Below are 21,397 nucleotides of genomic sequence, written 5' to 3' on the forward strand. Positions count from 1 at the left end.
TTTTAATTGGATTATCTTTGACTAACAGAGACGCAACTAAAACGATATAGGTTGTTTCATAATGTAACGGTAAACCTCCTATACCCCTTTTCCCCGATTCCTTAAAGAATCAACGCCCACTTACAAAGCGGATTCAGATGTCTGACTGCCTTACAAATGAGTTATTGTGTTGAATGTTTGGCGTAAAGCTTGCAAAATCTTTGTAGTTGAAGATACAAATGTTAACTAAGTCGGTTTTATTAGTCTCGCATCACCGACCAAGAGCATACTGAAATAAGTTAGAAAAGTTTGGAAATTAAGTGTAAAGTTTTTTGAAAGTCGTCAGGTGCTCTCATTCTCAGATACTGGATGAATTTTGTGTAATTTTTGAGGAGTGAGCTACGCTGCTTCAATTCGTAAACATAGTTTTGAACTTCAGTACTTATTAAGGTCTTAAACCTATAACATGTGAGTATACTTTTTAATGAGAAGACTATGAAAGTATTTTAAATAGATAAATTCGCTTATTAATTATCTGAAATACTGAAAATCACATTTTTATTGCCTCTGGAGGCCATCGGGCAGGCATCTTCGCAATGTACACAGAGCACGAATGAAATTTTACTATAAGAAGTCCAGTAGGTCAGCAAGTCCGACGAAGACAACGATGAAAGCAGCAGGTTAGTCGGAGAAAATCGCACTACTGGACCACACCCAGACAGTCAATATTTTCACCCACCTAGCAGTAAAGATCGTGACTGACTTCCTTGTTTGGTAAACCAGCGCACAATGCGTTAAGGTATCTGGCCCAAAATTTATTATTCTTGACTCCATGTTCTCCATTCTTAAAATTCTTATCACTACTGTATATTTGTTTCTAAATGCCATTTATCATTTGATAAAGGAGAACACATTGACGTAATGTAACTTTTGTTTTATACAGCCGGCCGGAGTGGCCGAGCGGTTCTAGGCGCTACAGTCTGGAACCCCGCGACCACTACGGTCGCAGGTTCGAATCCTGCCTCGGGCATGGATGTGTGTGATGTCCTTAGGTTAGTTAGGTTTAAGTAGTTCTAAGTTCTAGGGGACTGATGACCACAGCAGTTAAGTCCCATAGTGCTCAGACCCATTTGAACCATTTTTTGTTTTATACATGTAACTCTGCAACGGGTAAGACAAATGGGCACATCATTAGTTTCTATTCCGTAGCAAGCCATCATAAAATGATCTTTTTAAATAGAAAGAAAAAAGGTGACAGTAAAATTGTAGTACATTAAATTACAGAAACATACCAGCTTTCACAGATGTCTACACAATACATGAATAAGTTACATGGTAGTATCTCAGAGTGGAACGGAAGAGACAGGGAGAGGCGCCCACGTGGTAAACCTGTCGGCATTCTGATTGTTGGAACTGAAGACTAAACTTTCTTACGAAACATTGTGAAGTCCACAAGTTTTAAATAGCAAAAACAGGACTAAAACATGACAATACAGGCTGGAGGGAACTGGCATGATACAGGACTTTGAAACGAGCAAACCTTATCCAAGTGAGCTCAGGTCGGTGCAGCCCTTTGTAAGGCTACGACCGTAGAACGACAGCCATGCAGCGGTGAGCGCGCCGAGGTTCGCGAGGCGAACGCGTCTTGGTGTGTCTGGCGCTGATGACTAATCTGTTGCAATTCTTATAATAAAATTTCATTCACCCTCCCTGTTCATAAGCAGAACTCAAAAGACGTGGCCTGTACATCTCATTATTAATTACTTTACATCTTACATCGACTGTGGGAAAACCGGAACAGAAGAGAATCGAAGCATTTGAGATGCGGTGCTACAGACGATGTTGAAAATTAGGTGGACTGATAAGGTGAGGAATGAGGAGGTTCTGTGCAGAATCAGAGAGGAAAGGAATATGTGGAAAACACTGACAAGGAGAAGGGAAAGCATGGTAGGACATCTGTTAAGGCATCAAGGAATGACTTGCTGGTACTAGAGAGAGCTGTAGAGGGCAGAAACGGTATAGGAATATAGAGATAACTGAGGACGTAGGTTGCAAATGCTCCTCTGAGAAGAAGAGGTTGCCACTGGACAGGAATTGGACAAGAATTCATGGCAGACGGCATGAAACCAATTAGAAGACTGATGACTGAAAAAACACCTTACAGAAAGGCAGGGCCACTTGCCTTACTGCACTGCTATTTCCGCAGTGCAGTTTATTATCTTACCAAACGGACAGCATTAGATACTTACAGCCTAGTTTGTTTACATATGTAGGCTATCTACATACATTCTCCGCAAGTCAGTATAAGTCAACGACAGATGGTATCCTGTCCCATTTCTACTCTTTCTCTTTCCTGTTGCACTTGCAAATGGAGCGGCGGGAAAACGGCCTCCTGTACGCCGCCGTGCGAGGCTCTCACGCTGCATGCACGAGGGAGAGTTCGACACTTTTTTTTTTCTCGACCAAACGGCTGAAGAAATTCGAAATTTTTTTTTGGGATTCCCTACAGTACAATAATTGAGTTTCTTGTGGCGGAAAACCAGACCATCGCAGATATTCATAGGCGCTTCCAGTCTGTGCATGGAGATCTGGCAGAGCACAAAAACACGGTAAGTCGTGCGCCTAGGCGTCTCTCATCATCACAACAAAGTCGCGCAAACTGCCCGATATCTTGCTTGCCAACAAGCTGCACACAGCTGTGACTCCAGCAACGTTGGAACGTGCGGACACACTCATTCTAGATGATAGACTGGTTACATTTTTTGGAAAGGCTGACACACTCGTCCAATATTTGGAGTGGGTACTCAAAGGTGTGTGCCCGCTGCATTTGTTGGAGCCTAACAGAAGATCCTTAGATAGCAATGAAGATCAGTGCGTGAGGAATTGCTTGCGCGTTACGAGGCTGATAGTGACAACTATTAGTCGAACATTGTCACAACGATGAAACATGGGTTCATCACTTATAACCAGAAACCAAACGACAACCCATGGACTGGCAACATACCACCTCTCCTCCTATGCAAAAGTTCAAACCCCCACACTCAGCCGGTCTCCTGGTTCTTTGAAGGAATTATTGATATCCTGCCTCATGGTGTAACGACCGACTCTGAAGTGTACCACGCTACCATCAGACAAATGAAGAAACAACTCCAGCTTGTTCATCACCATAAAAATGAAAATTAAATTCTCCTTCTCCATGAAAATGCAAGTCCTCACGTAAGTCCGTCCACCCGAAAGGAGTTCACTAAACTCCATTGAACTGTTCTTCCTCATCCACTCTACAGCTCGGATCTCACACCTTACGACTTCCATCTGTTTGACCCAGTGGAGGATGTATTCCGCGGGAAGCAGTAGGTGGATGTTGGGGAGGTTATTGATGGAGCAAGGCGTTGGCTCCATCGTGTGCCAGTGGAGATGTACCAAGTGGGCTTACAAGCCCTCCCAGTAAGGTGGCGTAAAGCTCTCTCACTGAATGGAGATTATGTTGAAAAATAGTGAGGTGGCGTAAGGCTGTCTCACTGAATGGAGACTATGTTGAAAAATAGTGAGGTGGCGTAAGGCTGTCTCACTGAATGGAGATAATGTTGAAAAATAGAGTTTTGTACCCAAAAGAGTCAGGAATGCACTGAAGTAATAAATAAAACCAACCTGTTTTCAGGAAAAATATATGTTCCATTAATTGTTGAGGTCCCTTGTTTGTTGGTGGCAGTAACATCGTTCTTCTCTCTGTCGCAAATGCCGGTTCCCTAAAGCTTCGCAAATGGAACATTTTCATACCTGACGGCATTCTCATTTTAGCTCATGAAATGTTTCCGAAATACTCGCGTTTTAATCGAACCTACCGGTAACAGATCTGGCCATACGGCTCTGAATTGCTTGGATGTCGTCCTTTAACATGACGTGATGGGAACTCAAAGCTGTCAATGTGTACTCAATAATGGGTCACAAAAGTGTTCTGTACGAAGTCTCCATTAAGTGAACTACTGTTTTCTATAAATTTCCCAATAAAGCGAAGTCGATCTTCCATACAACCGACGTTATATTTTCGTTCTATTTCATTGCGCTTTCCCAGGGCTTTTCAACTTCACGCCTAGATATTTAATCTACGTGACTGTGTCAATCAGCACACCACTGTATTCGAACGTTATAGACTTCCTACTCATCCTCGTTGTTATTTATCTTTACACACCTAAAAGAAGCTTGCATTCAGTACATCAAATAGAAATTCTGTTCATGCGGTATCGTCGTACAATCACCCAACGACGACATCTTCCCGTACACCACAGCAATCAGAGCATTTGCACGAAAGGCAAAGGTCCCGAGTTCGCTCTCGGTCCGTCACACACTTTCAACCTGTCAGGAAGTTTCAAATCAGCAAACAGTTCACCCTGTCCGTCTCGTAATTTATGTATATAGAGAACAGGAGCGCTCCTATAACGATTCCCTGCGGCACTCGTGACGAAACCGTTGTCTCTGTTGAACACTCAACGTTGAGCACAATGTACTGACTTCCGTTATTTAAAAAATCTTCGAGACACTGAAATATCTGAGAGCCTGTGCTGTATGTTCGGACGTTCGTTGATCTTCCGTGTAGCACTATGTCGTATGCTTTTCTGGAATCCAGGAATACGAAATCCTACTTTTTCCCCTAATCCGTGTTTGGCAGGAAGTCATGCGAGAAAAGAAAGAGCTGAATTTCACACATATGATGCATTCTACATTCGCTGTCATTTGTGGACAGAACCGCTTCTGCCTCGAGGAAATACACTATCGACCTTAGAAAATGCTCAAACATTATGCATCCTGCCGATATTAATGGTACTGGCTTCTAACTGCGAGTTCGTGCCTTTACCCTTCTTATATACAGGAATCATCAGCAGATTTTTCCGCTCGCATTCGGCTTAGAACTGGACAAGAGATTTGCGATAATTTCTAAACATGGGGTCAGTCCAGAACAGTACTACCAGTAAAACCAAACTGGAATTCCATCAGCCTGTGACGATTTATTTGTCTTTCCAAAGTCGTGGACTCCTACATCCATGTGCACCATACGAGATTTTTCTGTCATAAGTCGTACGTCTGTACGATCCTCCTCCGTGAATGGATCCTTAGATGCCAAGCTTAAAATTTCAATTTTCCATTTGTTGTCTTCTGTTAACAGACCAGACTGATGGAAAATTAACTGAACAGAAGTCTCTTTTCCTTTTATACACGATGCACCTTTTCTGGCAAATACTTCTCCAATGCAAGATTTATAGTCATTTTCAACTTCGCCCATAACTCCTCTAGGTCCAACATACTGGAACTAAATTACGTCTATTCATTGTGTAAGTGCGATGCTTTCATCTGCTTATACGCTCTTTCCTGCATGAAGACTTCGTCTCTTCTGGATTTATTAACTTTAGTAACCGTCGTGACTGTGACGGTATCTCTATGATGACACTCTCGATAAGGTTAGTCCTATTTGTAGCGAAGAGGTGTAAAAATAATGTGTGTGGTCGCACCAGTTGTTCAAGACAATATTTGGAGAAAGGATTCTCGCCCCCACAGTCTGCAACGAATGCATTTGCGTCGAAATCTGTATACGTATATTAAGGTAATCACTAATTAATACTTCACGTCCAATTAACTTCCATGCAACTGACAGTGGACTTTCTTTGAATAATGCTGTAACTCTTGCAGTAGAATCAGATACACGGTAAGTACATCCGTAGATAAATCAGAATTCACCTATGGAGGTGACTCAGGTCCAGATAACTTCGCAGCCAGACTCATCTTCAACAAATAGACTCAATATTTTAGTCAATTTCAATGAACACTTCCCTCAGTGGTTCAAAACAGTTCAAATGGTACTGAGCACAATGGGACTTAACATCTGAGGTCATCAGTCCCATATAACTTAGAACTGCGTAAGATCAACTAACCTAAGGACATCAAACATATCCACGCCCGAGGCAGGATTCGAACCTCCGACTGTAGCGGTCGCGTGGTTCTGGACTGAAGCGCCTAGAACCGCTTGGCCGATTGGGGCGGCCACCCCTCCCCCCCCCCTCCCCTGTAATGTTAAATCTAGTCTTTTTGATATGTCCCATGTTGTTGTTGTTGTGGTCTTCAGTCCTGAGACCGGTTTGATGCAGCTCTCCATGCTACTCTATCCTGTGCAAGCTTCTTCATCTCCCAGTACCAACTGCAACCTATATCCTTCTGAATCTGCTTTGTGTATTCATCTCTTGGTCTCCCTCTACGATTTTTACACTCCACGCTGCCCTCCAGTACTAAATTGGTGATCTCTTGATGATTCAGAAAATGTCCTACCAACCGATCCCTTCTTCTAGTCAAGTCGTGCCACAAACTACTCCTCTCCCCAATTCTATTCAATACCTCCTCACTTGTTATGTGATCCACCCATCTAATCATCAGCATTGTTCTGTAGCACCACATTTTAAAAGCTTCTATGCTCTTTTTGTCTAAACTATTTATCGTCCATGTTTCACTTCCATACATGGTTACACTCCGTACAAATACTTTCAGAAACGACTTCCGGACACTTAAATCAGTACTCGATGTTAACAAATTTCTCTTCTTCAGAAATGCTTTCCTTGCCATTGCCAGTCTACATTTTATATCCTCTTCACTTCGACCATCATCTGTTATGTTGCTCCCCAAATAGCAAAACTCCTTTACTACTTTAAGTGTCTCATTTCCTAATCTAATCACCCGACTTAATCCGACTACATTCCATTATCCTCGTTTTGCTTTTGTTGATGTTCATCTTGTACCTCCTTTCAAGACACTGTCCATTCCGTTCAACTGTTCTTCCAAGTCCTTTGCTGTCTCTGACAGAATTACAATGTCATCGGCGAACCTCAAAGTTTTTATTTATTCTCCAAGCCTTTTAATCCTACTCAGAATTTTTCTTTCGTTTCCTTTACTGCTTGCTCAATATACAGATTGAATAGCATCAGGGGAGGCTACAACCCTGTCTCACTGCCTTCCCAACCACTGCTTCCCTCTCATGCCCCTCGACTCTTATAACTGCCATCTGGTTTCGGTACAAATTGTAAATAGCCTTTCGCTCCCTGTATTTGACCCCTGCCACCTTCCGAATTTGAAGGAGTGTATTCCAGTCAACATTGTCAAAAGCTTTCTCTAAGTCTACAAATGCTAGAAACGTAGGTTTGCCTGTCCTTAATCTTTCTTCTAAGATAAGTCGTAGGGTCAGTATTGCCTCACGTGTTCCAACATTTCTACGGAATCCAACCTGATCTTCCCCGAGGTCGGCTTCTACCAGTTTTTCCATTCGTCTGTAAAGAATTCACGTTAGTATTTTGCAGCTGTGACTTATTAAACTGATAGTTCGGTAATTTTCACATCTGTCAACACCTGCTTTCTTTGGGATTGGAATTACCATATTCTTCTTGAAGTCTGAGGGAATTTCACCTGTATCAAACATCTTGCTCACCAGACGGTAGGATTTTGTCAAGACTGGCTCTCCCAAGGCCGTCAGTAGTTCCAATGGAATGTTGTCTACTCCGGGGGCCTTGTTTCGACTCAGGTCTTTCAGTGCTCTGTCAAGCTCTTCACGCAGTATCGTATCTCCCATTTCATCTTCATCTACATCCTCTTCCATTTCCATAATATTGTCCTCAAGAACATCGCTTCTGTATAGACCCTCTATATACTCCTTCCACCTTTCTGCTTTCCCTTCTTTGCTTATAACTGGGTTTCCATCTGAGCTCTTGATATTCATGCAAGTGGTTCTCTTTTCTCCAAAGGTCTCTTTAATTTTCCTTTAGGCTGTATCTATCTTACCCCTAGTGAGATAAGCCTCTACATCCTTACAGTTGTCCTCTAGTCATCCCTGCTTAGCCATTTTGCGCTTCCTGTCGATCTCATTTTGAAGACGTTTGCATTCCTTTTTGCCTGCTTCACTTACTGCATTTTTGTATTTTCTCCTTTCATCAGTTAAGTTCCGTATCTCTTCTGTTACCCAAAGATTTCTACTAGCCCTCGTCTTTTTACCTACTTGATCCTCTGCTGCCTTAACTATTTCATTCCTCAAAGCTACCCATTCTTCTTCTACTGTATTTCTTTCCCCCATTCCTGTCTATTGTTCCCTTATGCTCCCCCTGAATCTCTGTACAACCTGTGGTTTATTCAGTTTATCCAGGTCCCATCTCCTTAAATTCCCACCTTTTTGCAGTTTCTTCAGTTTTAATCTACAGTTCATATCCAATAGGTTGTGGTCACAGTCCACATCTGCCCCTGGAAATGTCTTACAATTTAAAATCTGGTTCCTAAATCTCTGTCTTACCATTATATAATCTATCTGAAACCTTCTAGTTTCTCCAGGATTCTTCCCTGTATACAGCCTTCTTTCATGATTCTTGAACCAAGTGTTAGCTATGATTAAGATATGCTCTGTGCAAAATTCTACCAGGTAACTTCCTCTTTCATTTCTTAGCCCCAATCCATATTAACCTACTATGTTTCCTTCTCTTCCTTTTTCTACTCTCGAATTCCAGTCACCCATGACTATTAAATTTTCGCCTCCCTTAACTACCTGAATAATTTCTTATATCTCATCATACATTTCACCAATTTCATCATCATCTGCAGAGCTAGTTGGCATATAAACTTGTACTACTGTAGTAGGCGTGGGCTTCGTGTCTATCTTGGCCACAATAATGCGTTCACTAAGCTGTTTGTAGTAGCTTACCCACACTCCTATTTTTTTATTCATTATTAAACCTATTCCTGCATTACCCCTATTTGATTTTGTATTTATAACCCTGTATTCACCTGACTAGAAGTCTTGTTCCTCTTGCCACCGATCTTCACTAATTCGCATTATATCTAACTTCAACCTATCCATGTCCCTTTTTAAATTTTCTAACTTACCTGCCTGGTTAAGGGATCTGACATTCCACGCTCCGATCCCGATCCGTAGAACGCCAGTTTTCTTTCTCCTGATAACGACGTCCTCTTGAGTATGTTCCATATCTCGCTAAATATTGGAGCTTTCTACTTCGGGTTTTATCCAGGTCTGTGTTCGCCGTCTAGTTTGTGCCTGACAGGTTTCTTGGAGGACGGTAATTTCAGGGCTTCGTTGTGAATGTTTTTGCAGATTACAGTAAAAATCGTGACTTTCGAAGTGCTCTGTTTCGTACGTGATCAGATTTTGCTCTGTATATTGGCTGGCAAGGGTAAATCATAGGAACTCAATCTTTCGCTTACTCTCAAAAAATAAGAGTGCATTTCATATGTGGTCTCCTACATGAGTTTTTGGTCCTTCTATATAGTTGATTTCTAGCTTACCGGAGGAAACTCTATAATCCCCCCCTCCCCCCTCCATAACGCAGATTCGGACATCCCCATAAAAACAGTCGCAGAATCTCAGGAGCCTCTGTTTGAGACCCTCCACTCACCTGGAAGCCAAAGGATCCTGATGAATTCTCTCTACTGTACTGCAAATATCAATATCTGCTTCCTCTCTGGGACTGAGGTCAGCAATATTCAATAACTCCACCAGCCACCTGTAGGAGCTGAGAATGGCCACAGAACTCAAATGACAAGAGTCACTTGTGAGGACCTGACGACAACCTGAAGACGATTTTATCCTGCACGATCGACAACCATTGGCAGGGTCTTCTCCAAATCTTGAATGAGACCCCTCGGCCTATTTTAAGTTATCTGTGTAGATACTGATTTAATTTCTTGATTTCTTGCACATTTGTATGTTTACAAGGCACTGTCTAGCATTCTAATATTTGTATAGTGTACAGTTCCAGAGTCTTTGGTGTGGATAGGGACTGTGATTGCTTTGTTCAGATGATAGACTTGGTGACCCATCGTACACAGCTCCAGGTTTTGTTGGCTTCGGTCACACAGCTTGAGGCTGTTGTCAATGGACGTGGCGGCAGAACGTGGGTACCCATGGAACATACAGCACGCTCCACACGTCTCCCGATAGGTCCACTGCTGTGGCCATTCTGGGTACTGCCCACAATAAAGTTGACGCCTCACCTGTGGTAAGGCACGTAATGGGACCCCTTACGGATATAGCTGCCGAGTAGGGGAAGGAGTCCAGGTTGCACTTTGTGTCCATACCAGGAGGAGTCATTCCAGATGTGGAAGGTTGTTTCCAGATGCCTTGAACAACTCAGGATTCATTCACCTGCAGCTGTTGGCTCATGTCAGAAAATGAAGTGTGTCACTTTGTGCCGGAAGAGATTCCCTCTGGTTTCAGGTGGTTACCTAAACTGACTAATTGCCAGTCTTGCTTGCGGGAGAGCTGACCATCTGTAGCACTATCGACAGAACCGACTGTGGTCCTTGTGTACAGAGCCAAATTGAGGGTCTGAATCAGCGTATCAGACCGTTCTACTATCATGCAGGCTGAAGGTACCTCGACTTGCACCATAGGGTGGTGAGTTCCCAGATTCTGTTAAAAAGGCCATGAGTCCACTGCAAGGGTAGCGGGAGCTGTTTGGAGAGGACTGGACGGTTTTTTAAGTTAGAGGGTCTCCAGAAACTACAGAAAGAACGCCAGTCTAAAAGGCTGCAGGACAGACACAGGAAGATAGACCTAGAAACAATTGGTATTGTAGTTGTAAATTATCATGCCTTGTTGGAAAAGAACCAGACCCCAAAGCGCTATTCGAAATCACTGAAGCTCAAATCATTACAGGTTCAGAAACCTGGTTAAAACCGGAAATAAGTTCATCCGAAATATTTACAAAGGACTAGCTGTGTTAAGAAAGGATAGATTAAATACAGTTGGTGGCGGAGTGTTAATTGCTGGCAGAATTAGTTAACCTTGTACTGAAACTGAAGTAGGTAGATCCTGCGACTTAGTATGGGTAGAGGTTATACTTGACAACCAGAATAAATTAATGATTGGTTCCTTTTACCGTGAGTTCAAAGAAAGCTTGAGTCTCATTTCAAATACGTAGCCCACTCATAAAATTACAATACCCCCGACACGCTGGAGAAAATCCATGATCATAGTCGGTGGTAGGCACGAAATACAGTCCATCATTAATAGAAAATTATTTTAAACAGTTGGTTCAGGTGCCCACTCGAAGAAAAAATGGTTCAAATGGCTCTGAGCACTATGGGACTCAACTGCTGAGGTCATTAGTCCCCTAGAACTTAGAACTAGTTAAACCTAACTAACCTAAGGACATCACAAACATCCATGCCCGAGGCAGGATTCGAACCTGCGACCGTAGCGGTCTTGCGGTTCCAGACTGCAGCGCCTTTAACCGCACGGCCACTTCGGCCGGCCCCACTCGAAGAGTAAATGGTTGCGAAAACATACCTGATCTTTTTGTAACAAATACTCCTGACCAAAATGGGGAGCATTTTGACGAACACAAGGATTAGTGACCTTAAGGTTGTTGTAATGAGAGTGAATACCGTAACATTCAAACACACAAACCATAAACGCGAAAAACATCTATTTAAAAAAGCAGATGTAAGTTCCTTTGACGCCTCCGTAAGACATGGTCTCCACGCATCCAATCTGACCTGATCATATGAGCTATAAATTCAAAGAAATAGTGACGGCGGCAATTGAGAGATGCCAAATAAATAAGAGATGATGCTCATCCCTCACAGTACATGAAACAAGTGAAAAAAGTGAAACGACTGTTGCAGAAGCAACAAAAAAGACATCTCAAATCAAATTTCAAAGAACGCACCCCCCCCTCCCCCAAGACTGGCATATATTTACAGAAGCTCGAAAGTTATTGCAAACTTCAATGCGAGAGTCTCCTAATAGTTTCCACAACAACCCTGTCTCGAAATCTGACAGAAAATCCAGAGAGATTCTGGTCTTATGTGAAATAAATCAGTGGACAGACAAAATCAATGCTTTCACAGCGTGATAACAGTGTTGATGTTATGGATGACAATGCCATCAAAGCAGAGTTACTAAACAGAGTTTTCCGAGATTTTTCACCAAAGAAGACGAAGGGAATATTCCAGAACTCGAATCAAGAACAACTGTTAACACGAGTAACAGTAGTAGATGTCATCGGTGTAGGGAAGCAGCTTAAAACACTTAATAAAGGCAAGGACTCCGGTCCAGATTGTATACGTCAGGTTCCTTTCAAAGTATGCTGATAAAATAGCTCCATACTGATCAATCATAAACTACCGCTGGCACGTCGAATGATCCGTACCTGAAGACCGGAAAGCTGCAGAAGTCACACCAATATCTAGGAAACGAAATAGCCGTAATCTGCTCAATTACAGACCCATATCGCTAAGTCGATATTCGGTTGCATTCTGGTAGCAGAAGATGTTAGAACTTTGTGAGTTACCTCAAAGGAAACGATTTATTGGCATACATCCAACATGGATTCAGAAAATATCGTTCTTGTGAAATGCAACTGGCTCTTTATTCTCGCAAAGTAATTAGTAGTATCGACAGAGGATGTCAAATTGATTCTGTATTTTTGGATTTCCAGAATGCACCCTTCCTCACAACTGCCTTCTAGTTAAATTCCGTGCCTATGGAATATCGTTTCAGTTGTGCGACTGTATTCGTGATTTCCTGTGAAAAAGTTCACAGTTGGTAATAACTGACTGAAAGTCATTGAGTAAAAGAAAAGTAATGTCTGGCGTTCCCGAAAGAATTGTTATAGGCCCTCTGCTGTTCCTTAGGTGACAATCTAAGCAGTCCACTTAGACTTTTTGCAGATGACACGGCAATTTACCGTCTTTTAAAGTCATCAGATGATCAAAACCAGATGCGAAATTATTTAGACGAGATTCCCCTATGGTGCGACAAGTGACAATTGACTCTAAATAGTGAGAAGTAGGCCTTTCACTCCGTACCTCACGAGCAGCTTGTAATCACAATATGGAATATCACATCAATTATGCGAATGGACCCGAGATTTATTGGCATACATCCAACATGGATTCAGAAAATATCGTTCTTGTGAAATGCAACTGGCTCTTTATTCTCGCAAAGTAATTAGTAGTATCGACAGAGGATGTCAAATTGATTCTGTATTTTTGGATTTCCAGAATGCACCCTTCCTCACAACTGCCTTCTAGTTAAATTCCGTGCCTATGGAATATCGTTTCAGTTGTGCGACTGTATTCGTGATTTCCTGTGAAAAAGTTCACAGTTGGTAATAACTGACTGAAAGTCATTGAGTAAAAGAAAAGTAATGTCTGGCGTTCCCGAAAGAATTGTTATAGGCCCTCTGCTGTTCCTTAGGTGACAATCTAAGCAGCCCACTTAGACTTTTTGCAGATGACACGGCAATTTACCGTCTTTTAAAGTCATCAGATGATCAAAACCAGATGCGAAATTATTTAGACGAGATTCCCCTATGGTGCGACAAGTGACAATTGACTCAAAATAGTGAGAAGTAGGCCTTTCACTCCGTACCTCACGAGCAGCTTGTAATCACAGTATGGAATATCACATCAATTATGCGAATGGACACGAGATTTACTGTCAGGCAGCTCACAGCCCATAGTAACTGACTGAAAGTCGTCGATTGATGGGATCTTCTCATGAAACTTCAATCACGAACTTTCTCCTCAGTATGCGAAAATATTCTGTTGACGCGGACCTACATAGACAGAAACGATCATAGCATTAAGATAAGGGAAATCAGAGCTCGCACGGAAAGGTATAGGTGCTCGTTTTCTCCGCGTGCTGTTCGAGAGTGGTTGTTGTTGTTGTTGTGGTCTTCAGTCCAGAAAATGGTTTGATACAGCTCTCCCCAGAACCTACTGCAACCTACATCCTTCTTAATCTGCTTAGTGTATTCATCTCTTGGTCTCCCTCTTCGACTTTTACCCTCCATGCTGCTCTGCAGTACTAAATTGATGATCCCTTGATGCGTAAGTACATGTCCTACGAACCGATCCCTTCTTCTAGTCAAGTTGTGCCACAAATTTCTCTTCTCCCAAATTCTATTCAAGACCTCCTCATTAGTTATGTGATTTACACATCTAATCTTCAGCATTCTTCTGTAGCACCACATATCGAAAGCTTCTATTCTCTTCTTGTCTAAACTATTTATCGTCCACGTTTCACTACCATATATGGCCACACTCCATACAAATACATTCAGAAAAGACTTCTTGACACTTAAATCTATACTCGATGTTAACAAACTTCTCTTCTTGAGAAACGCTTTCCTTGCCATTTCTAGTCTATTATTTTGCACCCTAAATAGCAAAACTCATTTACTACTTTATGTGTCTCATTTCCTAATCTAATTCCTTCAGCATCACCGGATTTAATTTGACTGTATTCCATTATACTCGTATTGATTTTGTCGATGTTCATTTTATATTCTCCTTTCAAGACACTATCCATTCTGTTCAACCGCTCTTACAGGTCTTTTGCTGTCTCTAACAGAATTAAAATATCATCGACGAACCTCGACGTATTTATTTCTTCTCCATGGATTTTTAATTCCTACTCCGAATTTTTCTTTTGTTTCCTTTACTGCTTGCTCAGTATACGGATTGAATAACATGGGGGATAGGCTACGACCCTGTCTCACTCCCTTCCCTACCACTGCTTCGAGAGTGGTATAATAGAGAATTATTGTAAAGGTGGTTCGATGAACCGTCTGCCAGGCACTCCGAACATTATGAGTTACCTTGAAGAAAATGATTTATTGATATACATCCAACATGGATTCAGAAAATATCAATCTTGTGAAATACAACTGGCTCTTTACTCTCGCAAAGTAATTAGTGGGATCTACAGGGGATGTCAAATTGATTCTGTGAATTGCAGAGTAATGATGTAGATGTAGGCAGACATTACGAGTGCACAATGGGTTTATTTCCAGCAGTGGACGCTATTTCCCTTAAGATTTCACTTAAGATGACTGAAAATTCTCTCTCCACTTGCTCTTGTTAAAGGGGGCCACTTGTCCGCTCGTATGGCGAATGGGCGAAGCAACACAGTCCTCACACTCACTCTCTGTCCCAGCCAATGTGAACGGTTTACCTTCTGCCACTGACGTCTGCGGTGACCCTGAATTCCCCGCACTGGGTATGCTGGAAGATTCCTCGGCAACAGACTCGTGGGGGAAACAAGTGGCACTTGAGGAATCCCACGCTACGCGCCAGCTTCTCCGCCACTCTTCACCCTGGAGGAGGAACCTGCAGAAGGCTGACCGTGACCAGAAGCATCTTCGGCTTGTCACGAACTGCAACCGTGTCCTCCTACGTCTGCGCATAGCGAGCACACTCCATATCCATCCTAATGCAAAATCTCGAATGAAAACTGGCGTGTCGCGAGAGCCTTCAGGTACCGACGTCACACTGCAACACACCGCCGTCGGGCTGTTTGCCAGCTCAGCTCCTGCGACTACACGACGTTCCGGCTCCGCCATTTGCAGCGATACATACAGAGGGCCTTCGCGTGCACCGGACCAAAGCACAGAGGGCGCGTAAATGAGTAAAAGAAGTCGCTCCTGTCGCGAACCTTTTGCTGTGTCCGGAGTGTCACGTGCACCCAATCAGGAGGAAGTGTACCTCCGCCGTGCGGGTATTTAGGACCGCGTGCGCACTGCTCATGGCACCCCCGATCTCCGGACAACCCAAGCCAAGGCACGCTCCCGACTCCGTCTCCCCAAGCTCCTTTCTGGCCGCACATGGGGTCTGGACCCCTCCACCATCCTCCACACCTATAAATCCCTCATCCACCCTATCCTCTGCTACGCCCACCCTGCCTGGATCTCCGCCCCTCCTACCTTTTACAAATCGCCATGCTCTCCGCCTCGCCTATCGCATCCGTCTCCCCTCCCCCACGCGGATCCCGTATGACCTCATTCCGTTCCCGCACCTCCTCATTTTCCACAAACGGCTACGGATCCTCTACACCTTCCGTTAACTTGATCCCCCTCACCCGGTTGTCTCTCCCATCCTCTCCCACCCCTGTCCTCTGCCGCGCCTGTATTCCCACGTCCCACCTGCTCTCCATCTCTCCACTCTCCGTACCCTCTCCCAAGGTGGCTTCCACCAACTCCCCCTCCCTGATGATGCCCTCATCCCCTCCATTTACCCTTCTATCAACTTTGATCCTCCCTATCCCCTCCCTGTGGTTCCTTAGGGCACCCCCTCTCCCTTCTCTCCCTCCTCCCTTCCTCCCTCCCTCATCCCCCCGTACCTTCTTTCCTCCCCCTCCCATCCCCACTGCCACTGGCATCTACACTCTCCCATTTCCCTCCTCCCCTATCTTTTCACCTTTTAGCAGGTCCCCGGACTCGCACACGTCAAGTGCTAGAGATCATCGCCATCGGTTCTGTGTTTGTGCCGTCGTGTTAGTGCTTCATTGTTTCCACCGTACCACGCTCCATCGTTCACATATGTTATCTCAGTCGTCAGTGTTCGTGTACAGTGCTGACCGTTTTTTATTTTTTGCTACACCTGTGAACGGCTCCGTGTTTTTTACTCATGTGTCTACTATTATTTTTCCACCGTTAAGTTATGGTTTCCTGTGTCTTCATTGTTTCTATTTGTACTGACTGTGGCCGAAGAGCGGCGTAATATTGCCGCTGCCGGCCCACCTTATGTATAAGGTGTTAAAATAACAATAAAGAAAAAAAGACTGCTCACGGCAGTTACAACACTACCAGCCAGGAGAAGAAGTCTGCGCCCGATCCAGCGTCGCCTCGACCGCACGCCACTTTCGCTGCCAAGGGACCTCTGAAACGTGCTCGCCGGTCTGTTGGTATTCTGTCAGATTCATTTGGCAAGACTGTAGAAACTGTGAACCAGTAGAGATCGTAACTTTCCTGTTAGTGTGTTCCAATGTGCTCCGCCCAAGGAGAGCGAGGACTTAAACATTTAGTTGCTGTAACGAGACATCCTCCTCTAGCATAACTTTTCCTCAACAGCAGTACTCGATACCAGTATTCCTTTTCGAATTTTGGATAGATCAGTATTATCTCAATTACTTTTCTGAAAACTTTCACGTAATTTTATACACAGTATGTTACATTTCAAGCTAAAATTTGTGAGAAGAGTTTACTTTATAAAATATTTCAGTTTCGATGTTATGATCGATAGGTACTAGATCTTAATGTACAGTTTTTTTTGAAACATTTGAAATTACGAATTATTTGCTCGCTAAAAATTTCTGTTATTAAAAATGCAATCCAAACATTTGAAATTACGAATTATTTGCTCGCTAAAAATTTCTGTTATTAATAAAGCAATCCTGTACTGTTTACTGTGTTTATTTCTGGATTCATTTATGAAATAATAATCAAAATTAGTAATGTAAGGAAAACTTACAGGATTCATTTATTAAGAAAAATTTTAAACCCTTCCGAATAATGTTTCCTTCGCAAAGTGTGAGAGTCGTAAGCTTGCCTCTGATGTGATTGGACGTATTTTTGTATAACACGTGTGAACAATGTAATTTCCGTTTTGTGAATGTGAGAAATCAGAATACTGTATGATACACTGAAATGTGAGAAAACCAGTGGAAAATATATTTACGTAAAAATATGCAACAACAAGCTTCCATTTTATTTAGTTCAAACCAACCGTGAGGACCTAATGTTAGATTTTCAGCGTCAAGAATCAAACTTTTAGATAAGAAGAACTGGAGCCATCGCAACATGACAAGCTAAGTAAACTTGAAAGCCTATTGTAATCTTTGCTTCTCTCGAATTTTCCTAAAAGACTTTGGTTATTAATTACTCGGACTGGTCATTGTTTAATGTGAACAATAGATGGAAGAAGAAACGAAGGGGGAGATTATATAGTCAATCTAGTGCAGAACGAACTATGACTTTAAAAACGTCCATTGCGTTGCTTTGTCAACCAAGACTTGTGTTCCAAGCACTTACGTTTCGTCGTGAAATTATTTTCTGTTAGGAACTAGTTACAAAGTTTGTTACTTCTTTGTGACGGTCGACGAAGCCCATTTGTATTGAATTCATTGTCTTCTTAAATATAGAGGGTGAACTACATGCTCGTGTATTTATTGCGAAAGTGTTCCAAGTCCTGGAGACTACAAAAGCGATAAATTAAAATGAGCCCTATTGTGCTGGACACCGGTTTGCACTTCTAAAATTCTTTAGAAAAAAAAACGCAAAATAAAACAAAGCGCTGAGACTGTGATTGCGACTACTTCTTTGAACGTCGACAGTCATCCAGTAAAAATCTTAGAAAATTCGTTCTTATAGGAATTTAAAGTTTGCCTTGCTTTAATTGTTCAACTGAAACGATTGTCTTCAGCTGTTTTAAGTCATAACAGCACTTCCTAGCGTAAATGATATTAGCTCAGACACATCTGTAAATGCACAATCTTCGATTTTCTGGTTGCTGATTGATTTTTTATTTTTGTATTGTTTTTAATTCATTTTTTATTTTATTTTATTTTTTTATTTTTATTTTTATATATTATTCAGTAGGTTAAACGGTGCTTCTTCGACTGTGGTTGTCTGAAACATTTTGTTTGAATCAACGCCCTCGTACTTTGCTCTGCGCTCGTACGTTTTTTCGCCACTATGCATAAAACTGTGAGATGATTATCATCCTTAAAAGTACCCGAATGATGTGAATTGTTTTCAGGTTTATTTGTGTGGAACGAGATATACGAATGTGTGAACTTGATATGGCATAACATAAAGTTTGTTTTCGACTTGAATTCAAATCCAGCACACCAACCCATTGCTGAATAAGCACAGTCAAACGATAGATATCGATTATTTCACCAGGAATGAGATTACTGAAAGAAATAACAAGACGAAAAGCTTTGCCTTTGCAGGATTCGAACTCAGCAATTATCGCAGTTGTTCCCTAGCCACGAATAATTGTTATATTGGTTTATTTCACCAGCAGCGAGATATGCACGCATCTGAACTGGAAATAACGTGAAGAGAAGTTAGGTGCCTGACTGGGAGTCGAAACGGGGACCAGTCTTTGTTGGCAATGCAGGAAGAGATATTAAAAAAAGGAATTATTTTTATCTGCAGTTTGAACGCATACTACAACTTGATATGACCTGATGGAATCTTTTGTCCCAAACCAGGTTCTGAACTCACACAACTTTTTAGCCAAGACCTTGAGGATGAAATTGAAATGAGCGTATGGCATCGTTGGCCGAGAGGCCCCTTTCGGCGAAGTTCGGCCGCCAAGTCAAGTCTTATTTCATTCGTCGCCACAGTGGGCGACTTGCATGCCGATGAAAAGGATGAAATGATTATGAGGACAACACCCAGTCCACGAGCAGAGAAAATCTCCAAATCAGCTGGGAATCGAACCCGGGCTGGCTTGCATGGGATGCGAGAACGTTACCACCCAGCTAAGCAGGCGGACAGACCTTGAGGAGGTTGGGATCTTAGGGAAATAACGGAACGATGGAAATATATCGTCCAAAAGGTGTCAAATACTGCTAAAGGAGACATCAGAATTACAATTCCAGACGAGCACCAACATTTTAAACAAGTCAGGTTCTAATACAACACGAAAAAAGTGGGTTGTGACCTAATATGACGATTGATTCACTAATAAAATCAAATTTGTATTGTACAAAAGCTTACTGGTGAAAGCTTTCGTCCCTGTCGTAGCTCAACCTACCCCGTCCTCCTCCAGACGGCAGTGAAGATACATCATGTTTAATATGAATTTGGAAGCTCAACCTCACGTTCGTCATTTGGCGTTTGGAGAGGTGAAGAATGTTCTTGCCTGTAGTGTGATTCTTAGCCAGACATTACGCATGCCAACAGACAACCGTGGTACACCTATAGCTGGCAGACTATTTTGTCGTAACGAAGGGTGCTCACCCGTGGATGAGAATTCTGACTACCTGAATACTGATGACAGCCTGCTTAAAACATTCATTTCTTCCCTCGAGTACTCAATGGATATTTTGAGCTTGATATTTTGATGGATAAAAAAAATAAAATCACATAGCGTCCGTTAGCACGAAATGACATGACGGTAAGATGTGTAAATTTCTACACAAACTATTGTTTTCCCCTTTAGCTCCTGTGGTGATATATACAGGGTGGAGAAAAATTGTCTCGCGAAATGTTAACTCTGGATATCTGATGCCAGTAGGAACCAAAATTACTAATGTTGTGTGGGTCAACAACGCGCTTTTATCAAACCATGGAAACTGGGCGCCAAGCGCTCCGATTGGCCGTGGGATTGCCCTGTTGATGTTCTTCCGTTGACGGGTAGTGGTATGGTTGTCGTTTCGCACATACAAACGTCCCTCGCCCCGGCACTGCCCCAACGTGATACGCACACTTGTCGAATAGGTCTTGCTGTTTGCCTCCACATCTCGTCAGAGGCATTCACACGTAGGCTTCGCTTCGGAGCACACACACGTCATCTGCGATTTAGACAACCAAAATTGTTCAAATGGCTCTGAGCACTATGCGACTTAACATCGTAGGTCATCAGTCCCATGGAACTTAGAACTACTTGAACCTAACTAACCTAAGGACATAACACACAACCATGCCAGAGGCAGGATTAGAACCTGCGACCGTAGCGGTGGCGAGGTTCCGGACTGAAGTGCCTAGAACCGCTCGGCCACCCCGGCCGGCCTTGGTCATACAGTAATCATGGCGGCACAGTATTCGTTTGCAGAACAACGAGATATGATTTTTGTTTATGGACTAGCCGACGGTAATGCGCATGAAGCTCGACGGTTGTATGATGATCGGTACCCAGCAAGACCCCACCCACGCTTCGCAAACGTTTACAGCAATTCACTGGCGACTTGGCGAAACAGGCTCGCTAGCGGGATATCACGGTGATGCTGGAAGACCTCGAACATGATGGGATGCTGCATTTGAAGAGAGCACCTACGACAAGAACTCGAGCGGTTGGACACTACACAGGGGTCACTCATCGGCTAGTCTGCGAGGTTTTGAGGGATGACGGCCAGCATCCATTTAGTTCCTACCCTGTCCCAGACCTAAAACCTGTTGCGGAGTATGAACACAGGCTAGGATTTTACCGGTGGTTTCTGCGACGTGTTGAACGACATCCCGACTTCCCCGGCATTGTGTTATTTACCGATGAGTGCACCTTCGATTGAAATGGCCGTTACAACACTCGAAACGTTCATTATTGGGCAAGGGGAACGCCTCACGTCACGTACGTCCAGGACGAGGAACAAGTTTCGCTAAACATTTTTGCAGACATTGTGGGCGACCATCCGATTGGGCCCGTCCGTCTACCTCCTCGACTTGCACCTTCATTTTTGCAAGAAACTAACAGGCCTGGTGGAAGATGTTGTCCTAGACATACGGCTACGCATGTGGTTGCAGCGTGAAGGGGTGCCCGCACATAACAGTCGCGCTGTACGCGGGTATTTAAATGAACTCTCCGACGGCCCGGTAATTGGCAGAGGTGCTCGTAGGACAGGGCCCCGCGATTACCAGATCTCACGCCA

Source organism: Schistocerca nitens, chromosome 6, assembly GCF_023898315.1.
Source record: "Schistocerca nitens isolate TAMUIC-IGC-003100 chromosome 6, iqSchNite1.1, whole genome shotgun sequence".
Taxonomy (NCBI): domain Eukaryota; kingdom Metazoa; phylum Arthropoda; class Insecta; order Orthoptera; family Acrididae; genus Schistocerca; species Schistocerca nitens.